General features: G+C 42.3%; 1 protein-coding gene across 2 annotated transcripts in view; it reads left to right on the plus strand.

The window, feature by feature from the left end:
• DISC1 (DISC1 scaffold protein) overlaps positions 1-27,151 on the plus strand; it is a 407,183-nt gene that overhangs the window by 346,578 nt on the left and 33,454 nt on the right. The window lies entirely within an intron of this gene.

The raw sequence follows: 27,151 nt of genomic DNA on the forward strand, positions 1-27,151 counted from the left end.
CAGAACTCAGACAAGTAACTTGAACAGGGACAGTATTCAGTTCAGTTTGGTTGCTTCAGTTGCTCTTTGCCACCCCACGGACTGCAGCACGCCAGGCCTCCCTGTCCATCACCAACTCCCAGAGTTTACTCAGACTCATGTCTGTTGAGTCGGTGATGCAATCCAACCATCTCATCCTCTGTCATCCCCTTCTCCTCCCGCCTTCAATCTTTCCCAGCATCAGGGTCTTATCAAATGAATCTGTTCTTTGCATCAGGTGGCCAAAGCTTTGGAATTTCAGCTTCAACATCAGTCCTTCCAGTGAACACCCAGGACTGATCTCCTTTAGAATGGACTGGTTGGATCTCCTTGCTGTCCAAGGGACAAGAGTCTTTTCCAGCACCACAGTTCAAAAGCATCAATTCTTCGGTGCTCAGCTTTCTTTATAGACCAACTCTCACATCCATACATGACCACGGGAAAAACCATAGCCTTGACTAGATGGACTTTTGTTGGCAAGGGACAGTATGTGGGCGTGTTAAATCACTTTATTCATGTCTGACTCTGTGACCCCATGGACTGTAGCCCACCAGGCTCCTCTGTCCATGGAATTCTCCAGGCAAGAATACTGGAGTGGGTTGCCACACCCTCCTCCAGGGGATAGTCCCAACATAGGGATCGAACTGCATCTCTTATGTCTCTTGCATTGGCAGGTGGATTCTTTACCACTAGCGCCACCTGACAAATTACTATTCATTATAACAAAGTATTGAAGTAATGAGGGATCCAGCAGAAGAAGTAAAGAGCATTTAGCTGCTAATCTCAGGGCTGAGATCAGGAGCCCCTGCCCCCCAGGCTAAGAGGCATGACCAATGGCAGTCAGGGAGCCTGTGGGGCCACACCAGTGCACCCGCGGGCCACCCTCTACCTGGAACTTCCTGGCACCTACTTCCAGGGATCCAAAGAAGATGCTTCATAGGGAGTTGTCTCACCAGAGGCAATCTGCTGACAAAGTGCTTGAGGAGGTTTTAAGAGAAACTGTGGCCATCCAGGAGCCGCTGACACACCGGTGCTGGAGCAGCTGTGCCTGCTTCAGGGGCTTGTGCAGGAGCTGTTTCATGAAACGAGCTGGATGCTGAGAAGGAGCCTGAATGAGCTGGTGCTGCAGAACCATGAAACCAAGCACTGGGACACCACCCTCCCTGCAGGAGCTGGGGTCTGGGAGATTCCCACACATGTCCTGGACCCTGGGCACTGCAGCAGCGGTATGTGCTCTAGGAGCTGGGTCTAGCGGAGCCACCCCCTTAGGATCCTGCTGAGAGACCCTGTGGACTGTAGCCCGCCAGGCTGCTCAGTCCATGGGCTTCTCCAGAAAGGAACACTGGAGTGGGTTGCCATGTCCTCCTCCAGGGGATCTGACCAATCCAGGGATTGAACCCCTGTGTCTTTTGTCTCTTTCATTGGCAAGTGGGTTCTTTACCTCTAGCACCACCTGAAAAACCCCAAACTAGGAACCCCCTCCTCTAAGAAGGTCTCTCCGGTGCCCTCTGCTGGCAAAGGAAGAAGTTTTAAAGTATCCAGCTAAATGTTGCAAAGCAGGCCGTGAGGGAGATTGGGAGCTGAGTCAGGGAACTGTTAACTGGCGTATAGTCAGGGCCCTGAACTTGGGGGACCTTGTAAAGGCGGTGATGGTGGTGATGACAGTAGAAGTATTGGTAGTGGTACCTATCACATCCAGACCTTGTTCTCAGTGCTTTACACATTTTAATTCGTTTTGTTATCACAGTCCAGTGAGATGCTGTCATTATACCCACTTAGCAGATGAGGTAACTGAGGCACAGAGCAGATGAGTTGCTTGCCTACAGTCAGCACTCAGCTCTGAGCAGTCTGACCCCGAGTCCGTCTGACAGGCTCTGTCAAGTCATTACTGATCTTGGAACAAACAGATACATCTGTCAGGCAACATAAGTCCTTTAAAGAATTTTGCAAAGTGATACAGTCATATATATATGAATTAACAAAAGCAGTTCCCATCTTTTGATGGGGTGCTCATGGTTTATAATATAAATGGCATTATTTTGAGAGAGGGATAACTTAGGTATGGCATTGTGTTTTTTTTTTTTTTCTTTTTGCAGCTTGAGGCAGTTGTAAAATAACTTAATGTAGCTTTTTACAACTGTGTATTCTATAGTATTTTTTCTTTTGGTGAAATTTTAACTGTTAATGTTTTGGGCATTGTGCTTTGTACCATTTATTAAATAAAAATTTTAGAAAAAAAAAAAGAATTTTGCAGTCACACCTTTTGTGATCAGGCTTCCAAGGTTGTGCAGTGGGAAAGAATCTGCCTGCCAATGCAGAAGACAGGAGACACAGGTTCGATCTCTGGGGTGGGATATCCTGGAGTAGGAAATGGCAACCACTCCAGGTATTCATGCCTGGAGAATTCCATAGACAGAAGGGGCCTGGCAGGCTACAGTCCATGGGGTCACAAAGAGTCGAATACAGCTGAGCACACATACATACATACACACACACACACACTTTTGTGATGAAACCAGCCACCTCTACTTTATATATTTTATAAACGCAGGCATTTTAGTTACTTTGAGTTACAAATGTACCAGGAAACATGGAATAGAACATGTGGGGAAGGTGAAGAAATTGGGTAACTGGAGCTACTAAAATACTAGAAAATAGTATTTTGAGTATGGTTTGATGGACTGGGGGCTCCTGTAGTGTAACAAAAACAGAAAAGGGGGAAAGTTCAAAATTATCATTACAGGTATGAAGAGATGTCACTCAGAAATTTGACAAGTGTTTCTCATACCTTTGGGTGGGGAGGGGGCAGATCCATGGTCTCAGAGGATGGGCTTGGGGGCAGTTCTTTGTGCAGGATTCATGGTGCCCCAGACCCCAAGCTGGGTGGGTGGGGAAGGGAGTCCTGACCTTGGGGAGCTTGCTGCCTAGTGGCTGAGACGTGGCTGCTTCTTTAGTGTAAGGCAAGGTGAGAGTGCCAATAGTCAAGAGAAGAGAGCAAGAAAAGACAGTACCCAAGCTAGAAGAGTTGCCAGGATGTCTGGAGACAGCAAGGCATTGTCAGTTTGGGGTCAGTGCCTGGCATGGACCTAGATGGATGAGGGTTTGGGAAGAAGGATGATGCAGGGTCCAGAAGATGGTCCTGGGTCAGATTATCTGATCCTGGCCTCTGTTTTGTGACCGGGTGTGCATACTTAGTTGCTCAGTCATGTTTGACTGAAGCACTGTATACAGCCAGGCTCTTCTGTCCATCGGATTCCCCAGGTAAGAATACTGGAGTGGATAGCCATTCCTTTCTCCAGGGGATCTTCCCAACCCAGTGACTGAACCAGGGTCTCCTGCATTGTAGGCAGATTCTTTACTGTCTGAGCCACCAAGGAAGTGCTTTGTGACCTGGGAAATTATTTAATCTCTCTAAGTTTCAGTTTTCCTGTTTATTAAAAAGAAATATAACAGTAAAATCCTCACAAAGCTATTATGCAGATTAAATGAGATACATCAGGTCTGTTTTCACCAATAATGGGATAGGCTCAGTAAATGTTTGTTGCCATTATTATCTGTGAGAATAATATTATTTATAATAATAATTATGATTGTTACTGTCATTATTGAAAAGGCTGTTATGATGATGATTACTATTATTATTGGAAAGGCTGAATATAGAGTTTGAAGAGTGTTAAGGATTAGATTAAAAAGTGTTTCATAACATATATGCATGTGTGTGTATGTATATAGAGTTTTGAGATAGTTTTCATTTGAAATCCTTTTTTTGTGTGACAGGCAGTCTAGGGAAATGCTCAGTTTTGCACATAATAATGAATGCCTGCTTTGCTGTTACCATTTACAGCAACCACTGTTATTTCTGTCATCTCAAGAGAGATGTTCCTGTGTTGGCACAAAAATGAGCAACATCTATCTCAAAAAAATTACCAGGTATGGGTGACTGTATGGATTGTAGGCACTTAGAGACCAGTCAAATGAGTCCTTACATGTTTGGTTTGGTTTTAGTATAGAATAGGAAATTGCATTTCCCAGGTGGAGAAGAAACTAAATATTTCTCACAAAATGATTTAAAACCTAATGCCATCAGGTCATGGGTTTTGTCATCAGGATGGGATTCAAACTCAGCTCCACCAACTAGCTAGCTGGGTAACTGAGCAAATACCAGACCCTCAAGTCCACACCCTGATCTAGAGTTGAGAGCATTGTCATAATAATATTCACCTCGGTAGTGAAATCTTACAAGAGAATGAAGTAATGTGTGCCAAGTGCCTAAAGCCCTGGCAGGCACAGGGAGGGTGGGACCAGTCTCCTTCCAGCCTGCACCCTCTGATTCAGCTCTCCCCATTCCCAGCCTGCCCCGTCTGGGGCGCTCTAGTGGCTAATGGCCAATACATGAAGCCACCATGTTTATCTGGACTTGAGGCGACAGTAATTGGGAATTCAGTGGTGGGCAGCCGGTGCAGGGAGTGGGTTTTCAGGCGCCGTATCAGGTCAGAGAAGTCTCTCCTCTCCTCTCCCTTCTTGCGTCACCATACGTCCTACTCTTGTATGACAAATGTACTTCATGCTGCAGTAGTCTTCTCACCAGGGGTTGAAGGAATTGACAGCATTTTTTTTTTTAGAAACAGCCATAACCTCCCTTGGTTCAGAGAGATTGTAAATCCCACATCCTCCAGATTAGATAATGCATGTTCAGTATCAGTAGGAAAGAAACAGAGAAGTAAATATTTGCTACAAAATGTCTTTCTGATGTCTTGAAAATTAGTTAATTTCCTGCATCTGACAAGTCAGTTCTCAGCTACATCCGCCTCCCATTTAGAGGCAAAGGGAAAACAAGCCCCCACAGCAAGGAGCCTGTCACTTGGGAATCCAGGGGAGATAATGTGACCACAGTGCCGTGGCATTGAATATTGATAAGGATGTGACAGGCCATGCTTAAAGTTTGGTGTCACATTCCAATGACTGGCTGAGAGATGAAAAGAAAACAAAAAATTAATCCCCCTCTTGGAATCTCCTGCAGATTCACTTAGTGGTTGGTTGCAGCTCAGTGGTCCAGCTCTTTCTTTCCCCATTAATAATCGTAATCAAATATCCATTATTGGTTTTCAGCAACAGTGTAATTGCTTTCCCTTCCTTATTTCCTGGGCCGGTAGGTCTGCTGGTGAGAAAGGGCAGTTGTGTAATCGTTCTTTCCACACAAACTCGGAGAAGTCAGTTGTGCCCTGTGGATATTGATGTCAGCCGCTTTGCTCTCTGGTGAAGGGAAGGAAGGAAATAATTTCATCCTGCTATTTTTAGACTTCAATTTGGATTTCAGCCTTTATGATATTTTGTGTACTGGGGATAGAGCTGTAGATGCACAATCCGGCGGCTGTCAGGAGCTAGGCTTTCTACTTGCCCCTATAGACTCCTGTCTCAGGACCACATCTCAGTGCTGCTCCGCCCTCAGGACCCTCCTTGGTGGCTGAAAGCCCAGCCAGGCTGAGAGGGCTAAGACCCACTCTGGATCGACAGTCTTTGCCAGTGGAATATGCTGCCAGCAACCACTTAGGCTTCATTTTGCCTGGAAAGGTTTAATCTGATCTTTCACATGCATAGATATTCAGCGCCACACACATTCTCTATAAACAAAATGAAGTCGCTTGACCATCCTTGTTTTACCTGTCAGTTTCCCAGAGGTGGTAGATAAAAGGCAGAATGAGGAAAAACTATTCTCTTTGCTGGATTTCCTTCTGAACTCACAAGAAGGGCCCAGACACCTGGGACTCCAGGTTATCTTTCTTCAGCGGTGATGGAAGCCAGTCTTCCTAGCTCTTCCGTATTAACGATGAGCTGGTCGTAAACTCCAAAGGCATTTAGGAAGTGCCAGTGATACTTGTCTGAGCTTGTCTGCTGTCAGGTGTTTCTTGTCACATGTGCTAAAATCTAGACCGGTCAGCATGGCACTGAACCCTGTGGGTGCAGGCCGTGTGAGCCCCAGAGGCTGTAGGTTTCAGCAGGTAAGACCCTGCAGTTCAAGTTGTGGCTGCAAACTGGCAATGTGGGCACCATCCAGACGTGGCTGGAAGGGAGAGTCTCAGGCCCACCCTGGCTTGGGAACCAAGAACGCCAAGTGGTCCATGTGTACGTTAATACCTTTTTCTTTTCCTTTAAAAAAAATCACATGCCTTTATTAGAATCTCATGAAATCTAGGGCTTCCATTCCCATGCACCTTCACATGAGATTTTGTAGGTAATTTCAATGAGTGCACCCCCATGAACTTCAGTCAGACCGCCACTCAGGAGCTCTGAGTGCACACCTGATGGGACCCCCAATGCCACGGGCCCCCCCGCGCCTCAACTCGGTTGTCCTGTGGACCAGCCTTCACTGTGATGCCTGATCTCGTACATTTAAGGAGAACTATGGGGTCACACAGAGTCGGACACGACTGAAGTGACTTAGCAGCAGCAGCAGCAGCTCAGGGCAGGTCGTTGCTCATCATCTCTCCAGCCCCTTCAACCCTGAGGCTCTTGTTTACCAGTCCTGTTGTTATGATCCTTTTGTGGCCACTCTGCTCTTTGGCTTGGTTTATAGCCAGGGTCTTGGGTTTCCCAGGTGGCTTAGTGGTAAAGAATCTGCCTGCCAAGCAGGAGACGCGGGTTTGATCTGTGGGTTGGAAAGATCCCTTGGAGAAGGAAATGGCAACCCACTCCAGTATTTTTGCCTGGAGAATCCCAAGGGCAGAGGAGCCTGGTGGGCTACAGTCCATGGGGTGGCACAGAGTCAGACATGACTTAGCGACTAAAGAGCAGCAGCAGCAGCAGCCAAGGTCTTAGAATAACCTGCAGCTGCGAGGCACAGGTGCCAAGGTCCTTGCCCAGGCACAGCACATGTGCTGCTGAGAGGCAGGAAGGTTTCCGTGGTCTTCCTGCTCTTTGGGCTGACAGCATCCTTTCTGCCGGCCCGAGGGGAGCTCTGGGCTTTGATCTCCTCCAGCCTTGATGGTGGCCTCAGACAGTGCAAGACAGACTGAGCGTCACCCTGAACACTGAACGCTGAAGTCTGTTCACTCCCTGATTTATCAAGGGCGCACTCTGACCTTGAAGGTGTCCTTTTGAAAAGTGAAAGTGTTAGTCACTCAGTCGTGTCTGATTCTTTGTGACCCCGTAGACTGTAGCCCACCAGTCTTCTCTGTCCATGGAATTCTCCAGACAAGATTACTGGAGTAGGTAGCCATTCCCTTCTCCAGAGGATCTTCTTGACCCAGGGATAGAACCCAGGTCTCCCGCATTGCAGGCAGACTCTTTATCGTCTGAACCACCAGGGAAGTCCTGTCCTTGCTTTGGGAGGGAGCAAATATACATGGTTAGATGGTATTGCTGACTCCCAGGACATGAGTTTAAGCAAACTTCAGGAGATAGTGAAGGACAAGGAAACCTGGCGTGCTGCAGTCCATGGTGTCGTGGAGAATGCCTGAGCGACTGAACTACAACAGCAGCAATGAATGTATGTGGATGATTGCAGTCCAGGATGCAGGTCAAAGCAGAAGTGTGGGCTGCAGGGCCGTCAGCACGTTCATGCGGTGCGCCCGCTGTTCCTGACGTCATCCGGCAGCCCAGTACCTCACCCCGCCATGTGGGGCTGTCATAGAGCACCCCTGCCTCACCCCTGCCTCACCCCTGCCTCACCCCTGTCTCACCCCTGCCTCACCCCTGCAGCCTGTCATTTGCGAAGAAGTCTCATGTGGGCTCCATTTGCTTAGGGTATATATTGATCACTCTTTCGTCTGGGGTATCGGGGCTCAGCCTGTGATGAGGCTGTGCTGGCTGCTGGGCTCCCTTTCATGTCAGAGGCTGGATCCCTGGCCATTTGCTGTCTCTGGAGCCATGATTGTGGGCTGTTTGGAGCTCGTGTTACACTTCCTGTGGCTTGTGGACTGAGCACTCCAGCACCAGGGAAAGCCCACCTAAGGCTTTCACAAGGGGAGCATGAGCTGATGGTCTCCGCTGCTCCAGCCCCGCAATATCTCCAAGGCTGTCACACTGTGCCAGCAGCATCTCCGGGCTGGGGCTCGGGGCATCACTCATCCCCAAGTAGCTTTTACTCTTCTCCATAGAACAGTTTGGGGACATTTTTCTGTCTTCTTTTCCATAAGGCCAGGCGCACATGTCTATGGAGCTGTAGGGACGCTCTGCCTCTCTGACACGCTGACTGAACGTTTGTCCCATAAAACATTCATTGGGAGCCCTTTGGCAGGTCTCTCTTCCCATCCCAGCCCTGAGCTGTCTGTGGAAAGGTGCCTGCTCTGAGAGGTGGGGAGAATCATAGCCTTTACCTACAGGGCGGGGTCTGGCTCCTTTTCTCTTCAAGCTGAGCTACTGGACAGTACCCAGGAGAGGAGCTGGGGGGCGATTATGAAGCTCTCTCTGTCTTCCCGTCTAGCTCCTGTTTCCCTTTAAAATTCCTTGGCTGCCCTCGGCATGGGCATGTGTTTCTGTTTATCCTGTGGCTCTCAGGACTCAGTGTAGCTCCTACTTCTGAAAAGCTCTGATTAGGCAACCCTTTCCTCAGCTGACAGCTTACACTGATCACACATGTGCCCACAAACCAGGACAGCATCTCTCTGCAAAGGGGATTGTGCAAATTTTGGCAAAAAGGCCAAATGAAAAACTGTGGATAAATTTTTTAAAAATTTAGACTTCCTTTCTGTTATAAAAATAAAGGATACATGTGGTTTATTTGAATGAAAAAAAAAAAGAATATATACAGCAGAAAGCAGTAAAATATAAAGTAAATCCCCCATGCCTCTCCCAACTATAAGGAAACAGTTTCAAGTATATTCTTTCAGAACTGTTTTACTTGTGCATAGGCATATATGGATGCATATGTCTGCCCTTTTGTTAGTTTTTAAACTTCAAATGAGGTCTTAATAGAATACTATTTGTTCTGTGCTTTACGTATTTTGATTTAATTTTTTAGAAGCCTTTCCATTGTTTTGAGAAGCATAGCCGAGCCTTCTTCTGTGAACGGTCGCATGTGTGCAACAGTAAATTTGGCTGATTTGTTTTCTCCCTTTGGTTGTTTCCAGTTGTTTCTTGCGATGCAATTACTGTACTTTTCCACACAGCTCTTTTTTTCTTGTCTGAATATGTCTGTGGGGTACATGCTTCGAAGTGGAGCAGCTAGATCAAAGACCATGTGCTTTTTTAATCTTTACAAGCATTGCCGAATGACTTTCCTAAAAAAGGGTAATGCTTTATTTGCACATCTTTGCCTTGAAATGTTACTGATCACCTTTTTATGTATTTTATTGGTCATTTCTTTTTCTTCCTCTGCTTATTCTGTTTTTTCTTGGGATGTTTGTTTTTCCTCTTATTGATTTTCAGAACTCTTGAAGGTTAAGAAATTTGATTCTTGGACTCTGCAATGTATTAGAAATATTTTTTCCTAAATAGGCCATTTGCATTTTGATTTTCCTTTATGGCATTTTGCTGTCTAGAAATTGAAATTTGCATGTATCTGGATTTGTCACTTTTTGTCCATTTTTTGACTTCCAGGTTTTTGTGTCTTCCTCACTTTAAAGCTGTAGTCAAATGATTTAAAATTTCCATTTAGTCATTGAACAGCTTAGCAAACAATGCAGCACTGGCAGAGTTGAGTGGCATATTGAGACCTTAATTTTTAATGTAGTCAGTCCACTGGGATCGCTTATCAGGAAAGCTTTTCCCCTATTAACCTTTATTAATTGTTTTATCTGCTTCGAATTGGAGGAGTTCTTTTAGTGTATCTTTCCAGAAAGTTCATTCAGTTAATTAAATACTGAATTCTTATCATGGTTAATACCTTGCTAGACTGTAAGATTCACAGGATCTTTTTAAAAAATGAGTGTGAATTATTCTCAAACTTCATTAGGAACCTGCAGTAGAAGGTATATGTACATCAAAGTCAGACATCAAAGCAGAATATCATAACTATTAAGAGCACTACCAAATGCCGTAGGGGTTCAGAGAATGGAGACTACACATGGTGAGGGGATGAGGGAGGAGTTCTTCACTAAAGTGACACTTGAGATGGGCCTTGATGAATTGGTTGGCTTTTTAACAGGTGGGGATTTTGGAAAAGAAAAAGCATGAGAAGTAATCGTCTGAAATTAGAAACTGGTGCGTTTGTCCTGGGAAGAGCGGGTGATGCACTTGGGTGTCATCTGGGAACACACAGGGGAGCCATGGCGAGGTGTCCAGAGCAGGGCTGAGGTCAACTGGGAAAGGTCTTGAAAGAGATGACTTCCATCTGGCAAGCAATGAAAGCCACTAACGTTTTTGGAGCATTAATAGATGTGATAGATTAGAAGAGTGGAATGTCTGAAGGCATAAAGGTTCATGATTAACTGCAGGGGTGACAAATGAATTGCTTAATTCAAGGTAGAGTCAAAAAAGGAAGAGCAGACCTGGACAATGTTCTCTGTTTATGATCTATAGTTTGATGATGGAAAGAAAACTGTTGAAAGTGACCATAGTGTCTGGCCTTCATTCAATTCTCTCTTCTTAATTGAAGTGTAGTTGATTAACAATGTTGTGTTAATTGATTTACTCTTTTTTAAACTTTTTATTGGAGTATAGCTGATTAACAATGTTGTGATAGTTTCAGGTGGACAGCAAAGTGATTCAGTTATACATATACATATATCTATTCTTTTTAAAATTATTTTCCCATTTGGGTTGTTACATAACATTGAGTAGAGTTCCTGGTACTGTGTTGGTTATCTGTTTAAGATATGCCAGCGTGTACACATCAGTCGGGATACATATGTTGAGTCTCAGTGCGTGTCACATTGTGCTAGGTGCTGGGAACAGCAGTCAGCATGGCAGACAGGGTTACTGCTCTCCAAGGATGGAATTCTAACAGTGTGAGAGCAACAGATAAGCCAGGAGGAGGCAGGAATAAAGAGAGCATGAATATAAATGGAGAAATTAAGAGGAGGAGCTGGGTTGATGGAGATTCCTGATAACCTTGATTTCATGTTATAAAACTGAGCGTTCAATTGTTCAAGATAATCATCTGTCTATATATCAATAGCTATTTCTGGTGATATTCTCTTTCCATTTTTGTCTCGGTGTTTACAGCTGAGTGATGCAGTGGGCAGCGGGGGGTGAGGGTGAGGATGGGGGAGTAACAGTTTGAAAGAAGCTGCAGAGTTGGAAGGGACTTCTAAAACTCATGGCTGATTGGCCTATCTACAAAGGAGAGGGAATTGAGCAGACTCATGGTTAGACTATATCTTTGGCTTTTGAGGGTGCCTTAATTTTCTCACCTGTAAAATGGAGATCTCTCCCAGCACAACCATTTTACTTTGCTCACGATTTTGTGGGTCATAACTCAGGAAGTGCATGGCTGGGCAGTTCTCACTAGAGGTTGTAGTCCTGAGACTTAGGTTGCTGTCTCGTCAGCTCAGCTGGGCTGGATAGCCAAGGTGCTCACATGACTGGCAGTAGCCATCAGCTGAGATTGTAGCTGGTGTCAGTGACAAATTTGCATTGACCAGTTGCATGTAGTCCCCTCAGTGTGCTGATTTCAGAATAGACAGACTTATTGATTGGCAACTGGCTTCGCTCAGGGCAAGTGTCCCAGATCAGTTGGTGGAAACTACATGACCTTTTCTGGGATCCATTGGTTACAAGAAAGTCAGTAAGGCAGCCCAGAATCAAGAGGAGAGGACAAGACTCCACCTCTTGATTGTAGAAATGTCAAAGAATTTGAATTGTAGTTTAAATCTTCCACAGTGTTGCAATACTGACTACTTTGTAAGTTTATTTTGAGGTAACAACTTTTAGAACAACTTTTGACCAATCACTGTTAATTAACAGTAGTGATGATGAGGGTGGTGGTGGTGGTAGTGATGAAGATGATGAAGATGATGAAACTGATGGAGATGATGGAGATGATAAAGATGAAGATGATAGAGATGAAGATGGGGATGATCGGAATGATGAGAATGATTAAGATGAATAACTGTACTACCTTTCTGCAAAACATCTTTTATATTGTTGGAAGGTTAAATCTTGGGTGGAATTAATTACTGGTCTCACCCAATTTATATTTCTTATGTAATAATAGGAGAAACATAAATAGGGCCCCTGATTATCATACCCTGGCCATCATACATGCACATTTAAGACTGATTCTCACGTTACTGGCGCTCACTACTATTCAAGGTTTGAGAACTTCAATACTTTTTCTACTACTGTTGCTCTTTTATATATTGTATATATCATTTTGTATCTTTCTTTTTTATAATCCATCCTCTGAGATAATAATAAGAGATATTATATCACAAATGTAGAAACTCAAACTGAGAGAAAGTACTTCCCAAAGGTCACCAAACTTTATAGTAGAGGCTAAATTCCAATCAAAGTCATATGATCTTGACTGAATCAACTCTGTTCAGCCACGATTAATAGGCATACAAACTCTAACTGGCTTAAACAAAAGTAGGATGGACACCTGGGTTGGTTGAGTTAGCAACTCAGACTTGTCATCAAAAACTCAAAGGTTCGTCCCATTTCCTTTTTTTCCAATCATTTCCATTCACAGTGCATCAGCTTTGCCTACAGGATGACTCCGTTAGGTCTCAGGATAGACCCAGTGGTTTCTTTGTTCATTGCTGTTTTCAGAGAGAAAGCGAAAACTATTCCCCACCCACCACCATCTCAACATGTGCCATAGAACTTGGTCTGATTGACTGTAGTTTAGCTATCTGGATTGCCAACCCCTGTACCACAAAGGATTGCCCAATAGAATGTCATAGGTCATCTGTCTTCATCTAGCCACAGTCTATCTGGGGAGCTAGGCTTACCATCCAGCGAAGGGAAGTGAAAGTGAAAGTCGCTCAGTTCAGTTCAGTTCAGTCGCTCAGTCGTGTCCGACTCTCCGCGACCCCATGAATCACAGCACGCCAGGCCTCCCTGTCCATCACCAACTCCCGGAGTGCACTCAAACTCATGTCCACAGAATCGGTGATGCCATCCAGCCATCTCATTCTCCGTCGTCCCCTTCTCCTCCCGCCCCCAACCTTTCCCAGCATCAGAGTCTTTTCCAGTGAGTCAACTCGTCTCATGAGGTGGCCAAAGTACTGGAGTTTCAGCTTTAGCATCAGTCCCTCCAATGAACATCCAGGATTGATCTCCTTTAGAATGGACTGGTTGGATCTCCTTGCAGTATAAGGGACTCTCAAGAGTCTTCTCCAACACCACAGTTCAAAAGCATCGATTCTTCGGCGATCAGCTTTCTTCACAGTCCAACTCTCACATCCATACATGACCACGGGAAAAACCATTGCCTTGACTAGACGGACCTTGGTCGGCAAAGTAATGTCTCTGCTTTTTAATATACTATCAAGGTTGGTCATAACTTTCCTTCCAAGGAGCAAGCGTCTTTTAATTTCATGGCTGCAATCAACATCTGCAGTGATTTTGGAGCCCAAAAAAACAAAGTCTGACACTGTTTCCACTGTTTTTCCATCTATTTCCCATGAAGTGATGGGACCAGATGCCATGATCTTTGTTTTCTGAATGTTGAGCTTCAAGCCAACCTTTTCACTCTCCTCTTTCACTTTCATCAAGAGGCTTTTGAGTTCCTCTTCACTTTCTGCCATAAGGGTAGTGTCATCTGCATATCTGAGGTTATTGATATTTCTCCCAGCAATCTTGATTCCAGCTTGTGCTTCTTCCAGCCCAGCGTTCCTCATGATGTACTCTGCATATAAGTTAAATAAGCAAGGTGACAATATACAACCTTGACGTACACCTTTTCCTATTTGGAACCAGTCTGTTGTTCCATGACTGGTTCTAACTGTTGCTTCCTGACCTGCATACAGGTTTCTCAAGAGGCAGGTCAGGTGGTCTGGGATTCCCATCTCTTTCAGAATGTTCCACAGTTTATTGTGATCCACACAGTCAAAGGCTTTGGCATAGTCAATGAAGCAGAAATAGATATTTTTCTGAAACTCTCTTGCTTTCTCCATGATCCAGCGGATGTTGGCAATTTGATCTCTGGTGCCTCTGCCTTTTCTAAAACCTGCTTGAACATCTGGGAGTTCACGGTTTATATACTGCTGAAGTCGCTCAGTCCTGTCTAAATCTTTGTGACCCCATGGACTATACAGTCCATGGGATTCTCCAGGCCATAATAGTGGAGTGGGTAGCCTTTCTCTTCGCCAGGGCATCTTCCCAACCCAGGGATCGAACCCAGGCCTCCTGCATTGCAGGCGGATTCTTTACCAGCTGAGCCCCCAGGGAAGCCCATCCAGTAAGACCCAACAAAGGAGGTTGTTTACCTGAAGACTCCCTGAGTTCTGTTAGGAAGGATAAGAAGAAGGGACATTGGCTCATCAAATAACAGTATCCACTACAGTTTCCTAGACAAACACTTTTTTCGTATACTACATTTCCTCTTGTCAGAGTTTCAGATGGCATTTTGGGAAGCAGGCTAAACTATCCAAAAGTCTTTGCTCAGGGGAGGATTGTATGAATCTTTCTTTCTTGGAAAATAGAAGACAAAAGAATGAAATTTAAAAATTTCTAAGAAAATCAGTTTCTGAAAATTGGAACTTTAATCTTTGTTGTGCAAGGAATGAAGATATTTTAGACACATGAGGACTGGTAGTATCTAAGCAGTTTGCAGTTGAAGGCTTAGTGCCATTGGGCATTCACATACGGGTTTGATAATTTACTCCATTATGGTTCTGTGAAAAGACCTGGTTATTTTCAAGTTTTCTAAAGAATGAGGTGAAATGCTAATACTCTGTCATTGAAAGTAGTAGTAGGTCAGGAAAGAGTTTAGTAAGAAGAACTGAAATCGTGTCTGTGTTAGACACTCATGATTCACTTACTGTGAATCGTGTTAGAATTCACTCACTGTGTGAGAATTCCAACTCACTGTGGTAGAACTAGTTCTAAAATGAGTGGAAACTTGCCCACAAATTTCCTGCCTAGCCCCTCTTTTAACATCATTCTCTGTAAATTACACACTCATTCCTAAGTTCCACCAAGATTCAAGCCACAATCTGATGATCTCTCTGGGACTTCATTTAGCTTTCAAATAAGGAATAATAGGAATGATGAATCACTATTCGCTATTCAAGAGCTTCCCCAGAAACACTGAAACTGTGTCTTCAAATTTTCTCATTATTGATTGTTAAAACATCACCAAAGATCTCACATAGCTCAAATGGCTGTAAGTCATTTGTTAAAGGGATTGTTACTAATGACCTAATTATTCTCCTTCATAGGAGAGACCCTGAAATTAGCCACTACGCTTCATTACAAATGGATTCAATAAGAAGATATTTTAAAATCTAAACCTTCATGAAATTATTACATGAGCTATAATGAAGCACTGTAATTTCACACCTACATGATTTGCTCACCGTTCAGTTTGTGTCTCTAAAACTGATTTCCAAACTTTGACAAATGCCTTCTAAGAGGTATTTCAGGATAAGTATCTTTCATTTTCATGCAAAGACCACACATAATGTATCTTATTTAAATAGGAAATGAACACAGAGTTCTATAATGTAGAAAATTATTTATAGACTCAGCACTCTTTCCCCTTGGAACAGGTGTGAATCCAGCCCTGCACACACCATTAGAAAGAAGCCAGAGAGATGCCAGGGGATCTGACAATAATAAAAAATAACCGAGGACCCTCCAGGCAACTGAAGGTGATGTGGTCTCCATGCGGGGAAGGAAAAGATGATAAAGTGGAGGAGGGGTTTTGGGACATACCCTTTTCTTTCTCCCACATTGCCTGGGAAAACCAGTACCCATCGTGTTGCTTCTGGAAAGAGACAAGCACCTGCTGGCTAGTGAATCAGAGGAGCTGCCCCGGGAAGGCTTGGATCTTCAGCACTCCTCCAGCCCTCTCTGTTCCTTGGAGGGTAGATAATTACAACCGAGGGAGTCTCATGTATTTCTGCAAACACAGAAGTACAAATTGTTCTATCAGAGACGACGGCTTGCCTAATAGGTTAGGCACAAGTTATGGCCTTGGCATTATCCCCTTCTCCAAAGACCCATCACCAGCTGAGGTGGTTAATATGTCTAAGCAAACATGAACTCAGTGGAATATACATGAGACTTCTTAGGAGGGCAGCTGCCATAGAGGAACAGCAATAATGGGCTCTTACCTGGTGAAGCATAGTTAGACACAGATGTTCAGTGGATGTATCACATACTTCCACAAGGTGAAGGAGAGTATTGGAAACAGGAGGTAAAATAGGAAGTCAGAAGCCCAGATGGAAATTCAGAGAATATAGAATATAAAAGTTGAAAAAAGTCTCAGTAAATGGGTTGAATAGCCAAGTGGATTCAGTTAAAGAACCAATTAGTGAGCCAGACAACTATTCAAATACTCTGAAGGCCTGAGGAGCAGACAGAGAGAAGGAAAAAAAAAAAAAATAGAAGCTAAGCAGTGTACAGAATAGAGTTATTTGATCAGTGTTCATATGAAAAAAAAAAATCCCAAAAGAAAAGAATACAATTAATAGAGGAGAGAGAGGAAATATTTGAGAGACTAATGACTGAGAATTTCCCAGAAAAAAGGCAAAGACATAAGACCTTTTATCAGTGGGCTTAATAACACTAACAGAATAGGAAAGGGTGAGGGGATCAATAGGTTGCAATTAAACTTCATATAAAACAAAGATAAAAAGACATTGTCTAAGGGCAGATCATCTAGAAAAGGGTAAGAATTAGGCTGATCTCAGACTTTTCAATAACATCATAGAAGGCAAGAAGGCGGAATATTAAACCTAACCATTATTTAGAGTTTGAGTATGAAATAAAGATGTTCTCAGACCTGTAGATCCTTAAAAGATTTACAAAACATGTTTTCTTTGAAGTGTTTTTCAAGGAAATATTTCAGCAATAAAAACAATCAGTTCAGGAGGGCAGTGTGAATTACGTGAGAGAGAACTGAAAAAAACTTCAGTAAATTTTACTGTTGATGAGATAGAGAACTACAGATAAAACAAGAAATGTGTCTTAGTAAATATAAAACTAAAATACGGCCTCAGAACACATCCAAGTGTATCCCTTTTGAGGTGGAATGAGAATAGAATGAAGAGGCGGTGGAAGTTTGCTAAGGGGCAGCCAGGCAGGCTCATTCCTTCCATGATCCAGTGGGAGCCTCTCAGACAACAGATGAACATTTAATTGCACACAGAAACCTGTGCACAAATGGTCATAGGAGCTTTATTTATAATAATCCCAAGCTGGGAAGAACATCACAGATGTCCTTCAGTGGGTGAATAGTTGAATAAACTGGTTCAGACAGAGTGGAACACTACGCAGCAATAGGAAGAAATGAACTGTTGGTGTGTGAATCTCTGGGGAACTATGTTGAAGGAAAAGAGCCAATCCCAAAGTTTCATAATTTATGATTCCATCTATATAACATTTTTGAAGTGATAAAATTTGGAAACGGAGAATGGATGTAGTGGTTTCCAGACACTAGAGATGGCAGTCAAGGTGGGAAGTAGTGATGTGGTTATGGCAAAGGGTATTAGGATGCTCGGTACCTTGAATGTGGTGGTGGATACATGAACTTGCACAAGGGATAAAATTATGTAGAACTGTAGACACGTACACACACACACACACACACACACACACACAAGAGGGGACATCTGAATAAGGTCAGTGGATTGCATCAATGGCAGTTCCCTGGCTGTGATATTGTACTATATTTTTGCAAAATGCTACCATTGTTGGAAACTGGGTAAAGGATTCATGGATCTCTCTGTATTCCTTTTCATGATTTTATGTGAATTAAGAAAAAGAAAAAGGAAGATAGGAACAAACAAAGACATAAAACTTAAAAATTAAGAATCTTGGTTGTAGCAAATCAGAAAAACAGCCATAATTATTAAACAGTAATTATAGTAATTCTGAACACATAGGTGAAAGCCTCCAATCCCAAAGATTAAATTCCAGAATGGATTTTTGTAAAATTCAGCCTAATGTGTTCTATTGCATTCATTTCTGGAAAAAGAAAAATGGGTGGGATGGGGTGGGGCCACTGGGAGAGGTTCAAGGGGGAGGGGACATATGTATACCTATGACTGATTCACATTGTTTTACAGCAGAAGACAACACAGTATTGTTAAACAATTATCCTGCAATTAAAGATAAATTTAAAAAAGGAAAAATATAAAAAGAATTTGAACATAAAGTGCAGTAAAAGGAAAAATTGAACTAAAAGAGAGTTGGAGTAATAATTATTAGAAAAAATAGCAGTATATGTAAAATTTGGGGGGCAATAATGTCACAAATTAGAAGTAAGTATAAATTCAATTACAGAAAAAGATGAAAAATCAGGAAGTTTGATGGTAGGTTTGCAAGTGTCTTTTAAACTATTTTTCATGTTTTTCTATAAATTTTAAATATTTAATATTTTTAACAGTAAAAAAAAATTATAATAAAAAACAAAAATATTGGAGACGATGAAGGTTTTAGATGAAAGTTCAGAGCTTTAAATACTTTTATTAGAAAATTAAAATAGAGAGAAAAATAAAACAAGCATTTGACAGCAGAAGTTAATAAAAAGGTGATAAATCTAAAGAACGAGAAAAATAAAGATCAGAAATCAAGAAAACAGAGAACAAAAATCAGTATCAAAGATGAACAAAGCAAAGGGTTCTTTGAAAAGGTTAATAAGCTAGCAAGACTCTGGTAACACTGAACAAAATTAGTCAGAAAAGAGGTAAATGATTAAATAAAATATATAATGAAAAGGAGAAATGTCTATGGTGAAAAATGATTTTAAAATTTATGAACAAGCATTATAATGCATATGAAACCTGTGAGAAAGTGGATTGATTTCTATAAAAGATGCAGTGTTAATGTTAAACTAGACACTAGAAAAAGGAAAACTGAGTAGACTATAAACATTAAAGATATTCAACTGGCAATAAAATGCTTCCTTTAACATGGCTCTGTCAGTAAAGAATTTGCCTGCAATTGGGAGACCCAGGTTCAGTCCTTGGGTCGGGAAGATCCCCTGGAGAAGAAAAGGGCAATCCACTCCAGTATTCTTGCCTGGAGAGTTCCATGGGCAGAGGAGCCTGGCGGGCTACAGTCCATGGCGTTGCAAAGAGTTGGACACAACTGAGTGACTAACACTTTTCACACTTTCAACGAAAACCTTAGGAGAAGGCTGGGGAACCCAGAAAAGGAATAAACTGACAATGGATCAGAAGAGATATTTCACAGGAGAAAATCTGAGTGTCTAATGAGCGACTGTAGTGGAGAGACTCAACCTCAAGATGCTACTTGCCACGCATCAGATTGGCTACAATTAGGAAACTGGAAAATAGAGTCCTGTGTTTCTAATAAGGATGATCTCTTCTCACGTATACCAGACCCTATTCCTGCTCTTTTGATCCAGGATGTGGCTCAGGAAATCTGTGTTTTCTCTCTCTCTCTTTTTATTATTTTATCTCTTTTTAAAAAAAATTTGGACGCATCATGCAGCACGTGGGATCTTAGTTCCCAGAACCAGGGATGGAACTTTGTCCCTGAAGTAGAAGCTTGGATCCCTAACTATTGGACCACTTCTTTTTATTATTTTAGACTGCATATAACACAAGAGAAAGTACACACATTGTGAACATACTGCTTGATGAATATTCACAAAATGAACACACCCATCACCACCACCACTGACAAATGAAGCACTTCTGACATGCCAGCAGGCCTCCTGATGCCTCTACCTGTCTTACCCCTCTTCTCTCCAAAGAAACCACTATCTTGATGTCTAATACCATGGATTAATTTTTCATATTTCAAAGTCCAGTTTCGATGCATGATACAGGATGCTCGGGGTTGATGCACTGGGATGACCCAGAGGGATGGGATGGGGAGGGAGGTGGGAGGGGGGTTCAAGATGGGGAACACAGGGGCAGATTCATGTCAATGTATGGCAAAGCCAATACAATAATGTAAAGTAATTAGCCTCCAATTAAAATAAATAAATTAAAAATATATATATAAAATAAATAGAATCATTGTACCTCCGCTTTGCCTTTTTGTCTAAGCTTATGTTTTTGAGATTCATCCATATTCTTGCAGATTGTACTTATTTGTTCATCTTCTTTGCAAAAATTCCAATGACTGGACATTCCACAATTAATCCATTCTTCTATTTATGGACATCTTGTTTTCCCTCCCAGGTTTTGGCTGTTACAGATAATGTTGTCTGACCATACATAGAGTTGGTCTTCATCATTAGTGGCTTTTGAATTTGTGATTTGTTTACTTATGGAAATTTACTTGTAACGCCCAAATCAATACCTGCAAAGTTCTCCCTGTTATTCAAGGGCATCCCTAGAGTGGCTAAAAATTTGAGTCGCTTGATGTGCATGATTCCAGCTGAGGCTGAACAAGGCAGTGCTCTGCTTCCTGGTTCAGTTCAGTTCAGTTCATTTCAGTCACTCAGTCATGTCCGACTCTTTGCAACCCCATGAATCACAGCACGCCAGGCCTCCCTATCCGTCACCAATGCCTGGAGTTCACTCAAATTCACCTCCATCGAGTTGGTGATGACATCAAGCCATCTCATTCTCTGTCTTCCCTGTCTCCTCCTGCCCCCAACCCCTCGCAGCATCAGAGTCTTTTCCAGTGAGTCAACTCAACGCATGAGGTGGCCAAAGTATTGGAGCTTCAGCTTTAGCATCAGTCCTTCCAATGAATACCCAGGACTGATCTCCTTTAGAATGGACTGGTTGGATCTCCTTGCAGTCCGATGGACTCTTAAGAGTCTTCTCCAACACCACAGTTCAAAAGCATCAATTCTTTGGCGATCAGCTTTCTTCACAGTCCAACTCTCACATCCATACATGACCACTGGAAAAACCATAGCCTTGACTAGACGGACCTTGGTTGGCAAAGTAATGTCTCTGCTTTTTAATATGCTATCAAGGTTGGTCATAACTTTCCTCCTAAGGACTAAGCATCTTTTAATTTCATGGCTGCAGTCAGCATCCACAGTGAATTTGGAGCCCAAAAAAATAAAGTCTGACACTGTTTCCACTGTTTCCCCATTTTTTCCCATGAAGTGATGGGACCAGATGCCATGATCTTTGTTTTCTGAATGTTGAGCTTCAAGCCAACCTTTTCACTCTCCTCTTTCACTTTCATCAAGAGGCTTTTGAGTTCCTCTCCACTTTCTGCCATAAGGGTGGTGTCATCTGCATATCTGAGGTTATTGATATTTGTCCCGGCAATCTTGACTCCAGCTTGTGCTTCTTCCAGCTTCCTGGTTACAGTTGTCATAATGTAGAGATGTCCCCTTTTTGCTTACATTTTAGTGCCATGTTTTTCACATCTTTGTGCTTTTTCTTGGTGATTTTCCTGTTCAGATGGCTCCCTCCCCAGCATAGTGATGAGGTGCTGTCTTGATGCTCCTAAAGGCAGGAAAATTGTAATGTGCCTTATGGAGAGCATATGTGTTTGGTGAGCTTTGCTCGGGCATGAGTTATAGTGTACAGGACTAGTGTTAATTAATCAACACTATATATTAAGTCGGAGAAGGCAATGGCAAGCCACTCCAGTACTCTTGCCTAGAAAATCCCATGGATGGAGGAGCCTGGTGGGCTGCAGTCCGTGGGGTCGCTAAGGGTCAGACACGACTGAGCGACTTCACTTTCACTTTTCACTTCACACATTGGAGAAGGAAATGGCAACCCACTCCAGTGTTCTTGCCTGGAGAATCCCAGGGATGGGAGAGCCTGGTGGGCTTCCGTCTATGGGGTCACACAGAGTTGGACATGACTGAAGTGACTTAGCAGCAGCAGCAGCAGCAGCATATATTAAGTAAGGTTCTTTAAAACAGGAACACACATAAAACAAGATTATGCATTGATCATGCAAGTGTGCTCAGTTGCTTCTGATTCTTTGTGATTATGGACTGTAGCCCACAAGGCTGCTCCTGTGCATGGGATTCTCCAGGCAAGAATACTGGAGTGGGTTGTGGTGCCCTCTTCCAAGGGATCTTCCTGACCCAGGAACTGAACCCATGTCTCCTGTGTCTCCTGCATTGCAGGCAGATTCTCTACCCACTGAGCCATCTGGGAAGCCCATGATAATATTGTAACCAAAGGCTGACAGGAAGCTAGCCCTGCATTTCCTCTGAGAACAATGGTTCAGCATCTGCCGATTTAGTGCTCATAGTGACTGTAGAAATGACTACTGTGAATTAACACAAGTCCTAAGTATATACTTGTGAAATGTCCGTATTCCTAAGAGCTGTGGTGCTGGGTCAGTGACTGACGTGTTTTCATCTTTAGTGCATCTGTCAACGGGGTTTCACAGGCGCTGCATTCATGTGCATTCCCGCCAGCAGTGTAGAAGAGGACTAGTCATCTTTGCGGGGTCCCAGGTGTCACGTGCGTGTGTGTGCTCAGTCACGTCTGATTCTCTCAGTTGGGTCTCTGTAGTTTAGTGTGCATTTTCCTGATGACTGATGTTGTTGCGCATCTTTTCATAAAGTACTCATTGGCCATTTAGATCCCCTCTTTTGTGAAATATCTTTTCCAGTCTTTGACCAAAATTGGGTTGTCTGTCTCTTTCTTGTTCTGTGGGAGCCCTGTTTATAGTCAGGAAGCAGTTTTTTGCTGGTTGTATGTATTACAAATAACTTCTTCTACTTTGTGGCTTACCATTTCATTCTCTCAATGGTTTTGTTTTTTTCATGATTGTAAGCTCTTAATATTTATAGTCAAATTTATTAATTGTTTTCTTTATAGCTAGTACTTTTTATATCCAATTTGAGAGATCTTTGTTTACTGAAAAGTCATAAAGATATTATCCTATTCAGACATACCTCAGAGACATTGCAGGTTTACTGTCATGGTCTAGAGACAAACCTGCAATATCTCTGAGAGATTCCTTTAAAAAAAAAAAAACACTAGGAATAAAACCACTATATGACCCAGCAATCCCATTACTAGGCATATACCCTGAGGAAACCAAACTTGAAAAAGACACATGTACCCCAATGTTCATTGCAACTCTGTTTACAATGGCTAGAACATGGAACGGAGAAGGCAATGGCACCCCACTCCAGTACTCTTGCCTGGAAAATCCCATGGCCGGAGGAGCCTGGTGGGCTGCAGTCCACGGGGTTGCTAAGAGTCGACACGACTGAGGGACTTCACTTTCACTTTTCACCTTCATGCACTGGAGAAGGAAATGGCAACCCACTTCAGTGTTCTTGCCTGGAGAATCCCAGGGACAGGGGAGCCTGGCGAGCTGGAGCCTGGTGGGCTGCCATCTATGGGGTCGCACAGAGTCGGACATGACTGAAGCGACTTAGTAGCAGCAGCAGCAGCAGCAGAACATGGAAACAACCTAGATGTCCATGTAGACAGATGAATGGGTAAAGAAGCTGTGGTGTATATGTATGCACAATGGAATATTCAGTTCGGTTCAGTTGCTCAGTCTGACTCTTTGCGACCCCATGAATGGCAGCACACCAGGACTCCCTTTCCATCACCAACTCCCAGTGTTTACCTAAACTCATGTCCATCAAGTTGGTGATGCTATCCAGCCACCTCATCCTCTGTCGTCCCCTTCTCCTCCTGCCCCCAATCCCTCCCAGCATCAGAGTCTTTTCCAATGAGTCAACTTGTTTCATGAGGTGGCCAAAGTATTGGAGTTTCAGCTTCAGCATCAGTCCTTCCAGTGAACACCCAGGACTGATCTCCTTTAGGATGGACTGGTTGGATCTCCTTGCAGTCCAAGGGACTCTCAAGAGTCTTCTCCAGTACCACAGTTAAAAAGCATCAATTCTTCAGCACTCAGCTTTCTTCACAGTCCAACTCTCACATCCATACAAGACCACTGGTGAAACCATAGCCTTGACTAGACGGACCTTTGTTGGCATAGTAATGTCTCTGCTTTTTAATATGCTATCTAGGTTGGTCATAATTTTCCTTCCAAGGAGTAAGCATCTTTTAATTTCATGGCTGCAATCACCATCTGCAGTGATTTTGGAGCCCCAAAAAAATAAAGTCTGACACTCTTTCCATTTCCACTTTTTCCCCATCTGTTTCCCATGGAAATGGAATGTTACTCAGCCATAAAAAGGAACACATTTGAGTCAGTTCTAATGAGGTAGATGAAACTAGAGCCTATTGTACAGAGTGAAGTGAGTCAGAAAGAGAAATAATTATCGTAATTTAATGCATATATATGGAATCTAGAAAGATGGTACTGATGAACTTACTTGCAGGGCAGCAACGGAGAAACAGACCTACCTAGAGAATAGACTGACGGACACAGTGGGAATTGGGGAGGGAGAGGGTGAGATGTATGGAGAGAATATGGAAACTTACAATACCTTTCATAAAATAGACAGCCGATGGTAATTTGCTGTCGAGGGAACTCAAACAGGGACTCTGTATCAACCCAGAGGGGTGGGATGGGGAGGGAGATGGGAGGGAGGTTTAGGAGGGAGGGGACATGGGTGTACCTATGGCTTATTCTTGTTGAGGTTTGACAGAAAACAACACAATTCTGTAAAACAATTATCCTTCAATTAAAAAATAAATAGATTTTTTAAAAAAGAAAAGATAATGGTGCTGATAATCTTGCTTGATGCAGGGTTGCCTTAAACCTTCAATTTGCAAAAAAAAAAAAAAAAAAAGCACTATCTGTGAAGTGAAATAAAATGAAGCATAATAAAGCAATATATGCCTGAATTTTTTTCTAGAAGTTTTATTCCTTTTTCACATTTTGATCGGTAATCCACCTGAAATTGATGTTTGCTCAGTGTGAGCCAGTAATCATGAATTTGATTTCTTTCCCTATAGTGTGTGCGTGCTCAATTGCTTCAGTTGTGTCCACTTCTTTGTGACACTGTGGACTGTAGCCCGCCAGACTCCTCTGTCTTTGGGATTCTCCAGGCAAGAATACTGGAATGGGTTGTCGTGCCCTCCTCTAGGGGATATTCCCAGCTCAGGAATTGAACCCAGGTCTCTTAACGTCTCCTGCATTGACAGGCGGGTTCTTTACCACTGGCACAACCTGGGAAGCCCATTCATGTAGGGATATTAATCCAGTTGGCGTGAGTATATTGAACAGGCTGTCCTTTACCCATTATACTGTATTTCTTATGACTTCATGACATATTTCCATTCTTTTGTCTGTAACCTGTTTGTATCCTTATATCTAATGATGTGTGAGTCTTATAAGCAACATGGAAGTGGATTTTGATATTTTTGTTCTAGTCTAAAATCTTTGACTTTTAAATACAGTATTTATCTATTTATATTTAATGTAATTCCTAATATATTAGGGATAAATAGTTCTATTTTGCCATCTTCCCTATCTATATCACATTGATTCCTATCTTTATTGCTTTCATTAAACCAATACTTTAGTATATTTTAATTTTAAAGCTCTCACATATTGGCTTGTTAGTTATACATTCTTTAAATCTCTCTGCATTATTATTACCATAAGGAGTTCAATATGAATCCATGAGTTTTTAAAATTTAATACATTGAGCACTTTACTACTTTCTGGAAGCTCAAGGACCTGAAACTATTTTAATGCCTTTCATTCCCTCTTTGTCATGTATTTTAAGTCTTCATATATTTTAGATCATGAAAGAAATTATTGCTGTTTTTTTATATCAACAGTCGCTTAAATTTAGCCACATATTTACTCTTCCATTTTTTTTTTTTTCATTCCTTTATGCATGTACCTTGGACCTTCTAGGTGGCTCAGTGATAAAGAATCACTGGCTAATGCAGAAGATGTGGGTTCAATCCCTGGACTGGGAAGATTCCCTGGAGAAGAAAATGGCAGCCCACTCCAGTACTCTTGCCTGGAAAATCCCACGGGTAGAGGAGCCTGGCAGGCTATATTCCATAGGGTCACAAAAGATCTGGACATGACTTAGCAACTAAATAACAACAATAATGCATGTCCTTGCTTCCATCTGGGATCATTTCCTTTATTGTGCATATACTGCAAGGAATTCTTTCCATTTTTATTTATTTGAAGATACCTTTTTTAAACTTTTATTTTTGAATGAAATTAAAATAATTGTATAATTTATAGGATGTTACATTTTTCCCACTATTTTTTTAAATTTATTTATTTTAATTGGAGGCTAATTACTTTACATTATTGTATTGGTTTCCCACTATTTTTAAGATGTTACTTTATTACCTTCTGGCATACACCATTTCAGTCACCCATATTATTGCTTCCTTGAAGTGACTGTCTTTTTTTTCCCCTCAAGCTGTTTTTAAGAGATTTGATCTGTCTTTGTTGTTCAGCAGTTTCATTAAGATGAACCTGGGTGTGTTTTTAAGTTTGCTTTTCCCTTCTTTGAGATTGTATCTGAATGTGTAATTTGATGTCCCTTGTCAATTACCTGGAAATTCTCATCAATAGCTCTTCTAATATATAACTTCTGTCTCATTTTTTCTTACTTACTTTTGGATTCATCATTTATAGTTACAGGCTTTAAAATAATGATGATCCATATGTTTAGGAAGATAGAGGACATGGTGGATAATTTCAGAAGAGAACTGAAATGTAAAAAATACAAGTCAACAGAAATTATAGAACTGATAAAGTAACCAAAATTTAGAACAGAAGAAATAAATTGAATAGCAGATTAGACACAGTAGAAGGAAGGATTAATAAATGGAAGATAGTTGTATAGAAAGTGTTTAGTCTGGAGCTGAACAGATGATGAAAAATATGTTTTCATTTAAAATTTTGGGCCTTTGGCTTTCCATTAAAGTCAAAATTTTTGTGAACGTTGAGTCTCCGTTCCTCACAGCTTTAGCTGGTCTGAGCTGATGAAAGGGCTTCCTGTAAAGGGATATGTCCTTCTTACCAGCAAGAGTTCACATCTCTCTTATTGCATTCAGTTAGTGAGGCTGATGGAGAAGGCAATGGCAAGCCACTCCAGTACTCTTGCCTAGAAAATCCCATGGATGGAGGAGCCTGGTAGGCTGCAGTCCGTGGGATCGCTAAGGGTCGGACATGACTGAGCGACTTCACTTTCACTTTTCGCTTTCACACATTGGAGAAGGAAATGGCAACCCACTCCAGTGTTCTTGCCTGGAGAATCCCA

This window comes from Moschus berezovskii, chromosome 12, assembly GCF_049115385.1.
Source record: "Moschus berezovskii isolate FMDL1 chromosome 12, NW_MosBer_1.0, whole genome shotgun sequence".
NCBI lineage: Eukaryota > Metazoa > Chordata > Mammalia > Artiodactyla > Moschidae > Moschus > Moschus berezovskii.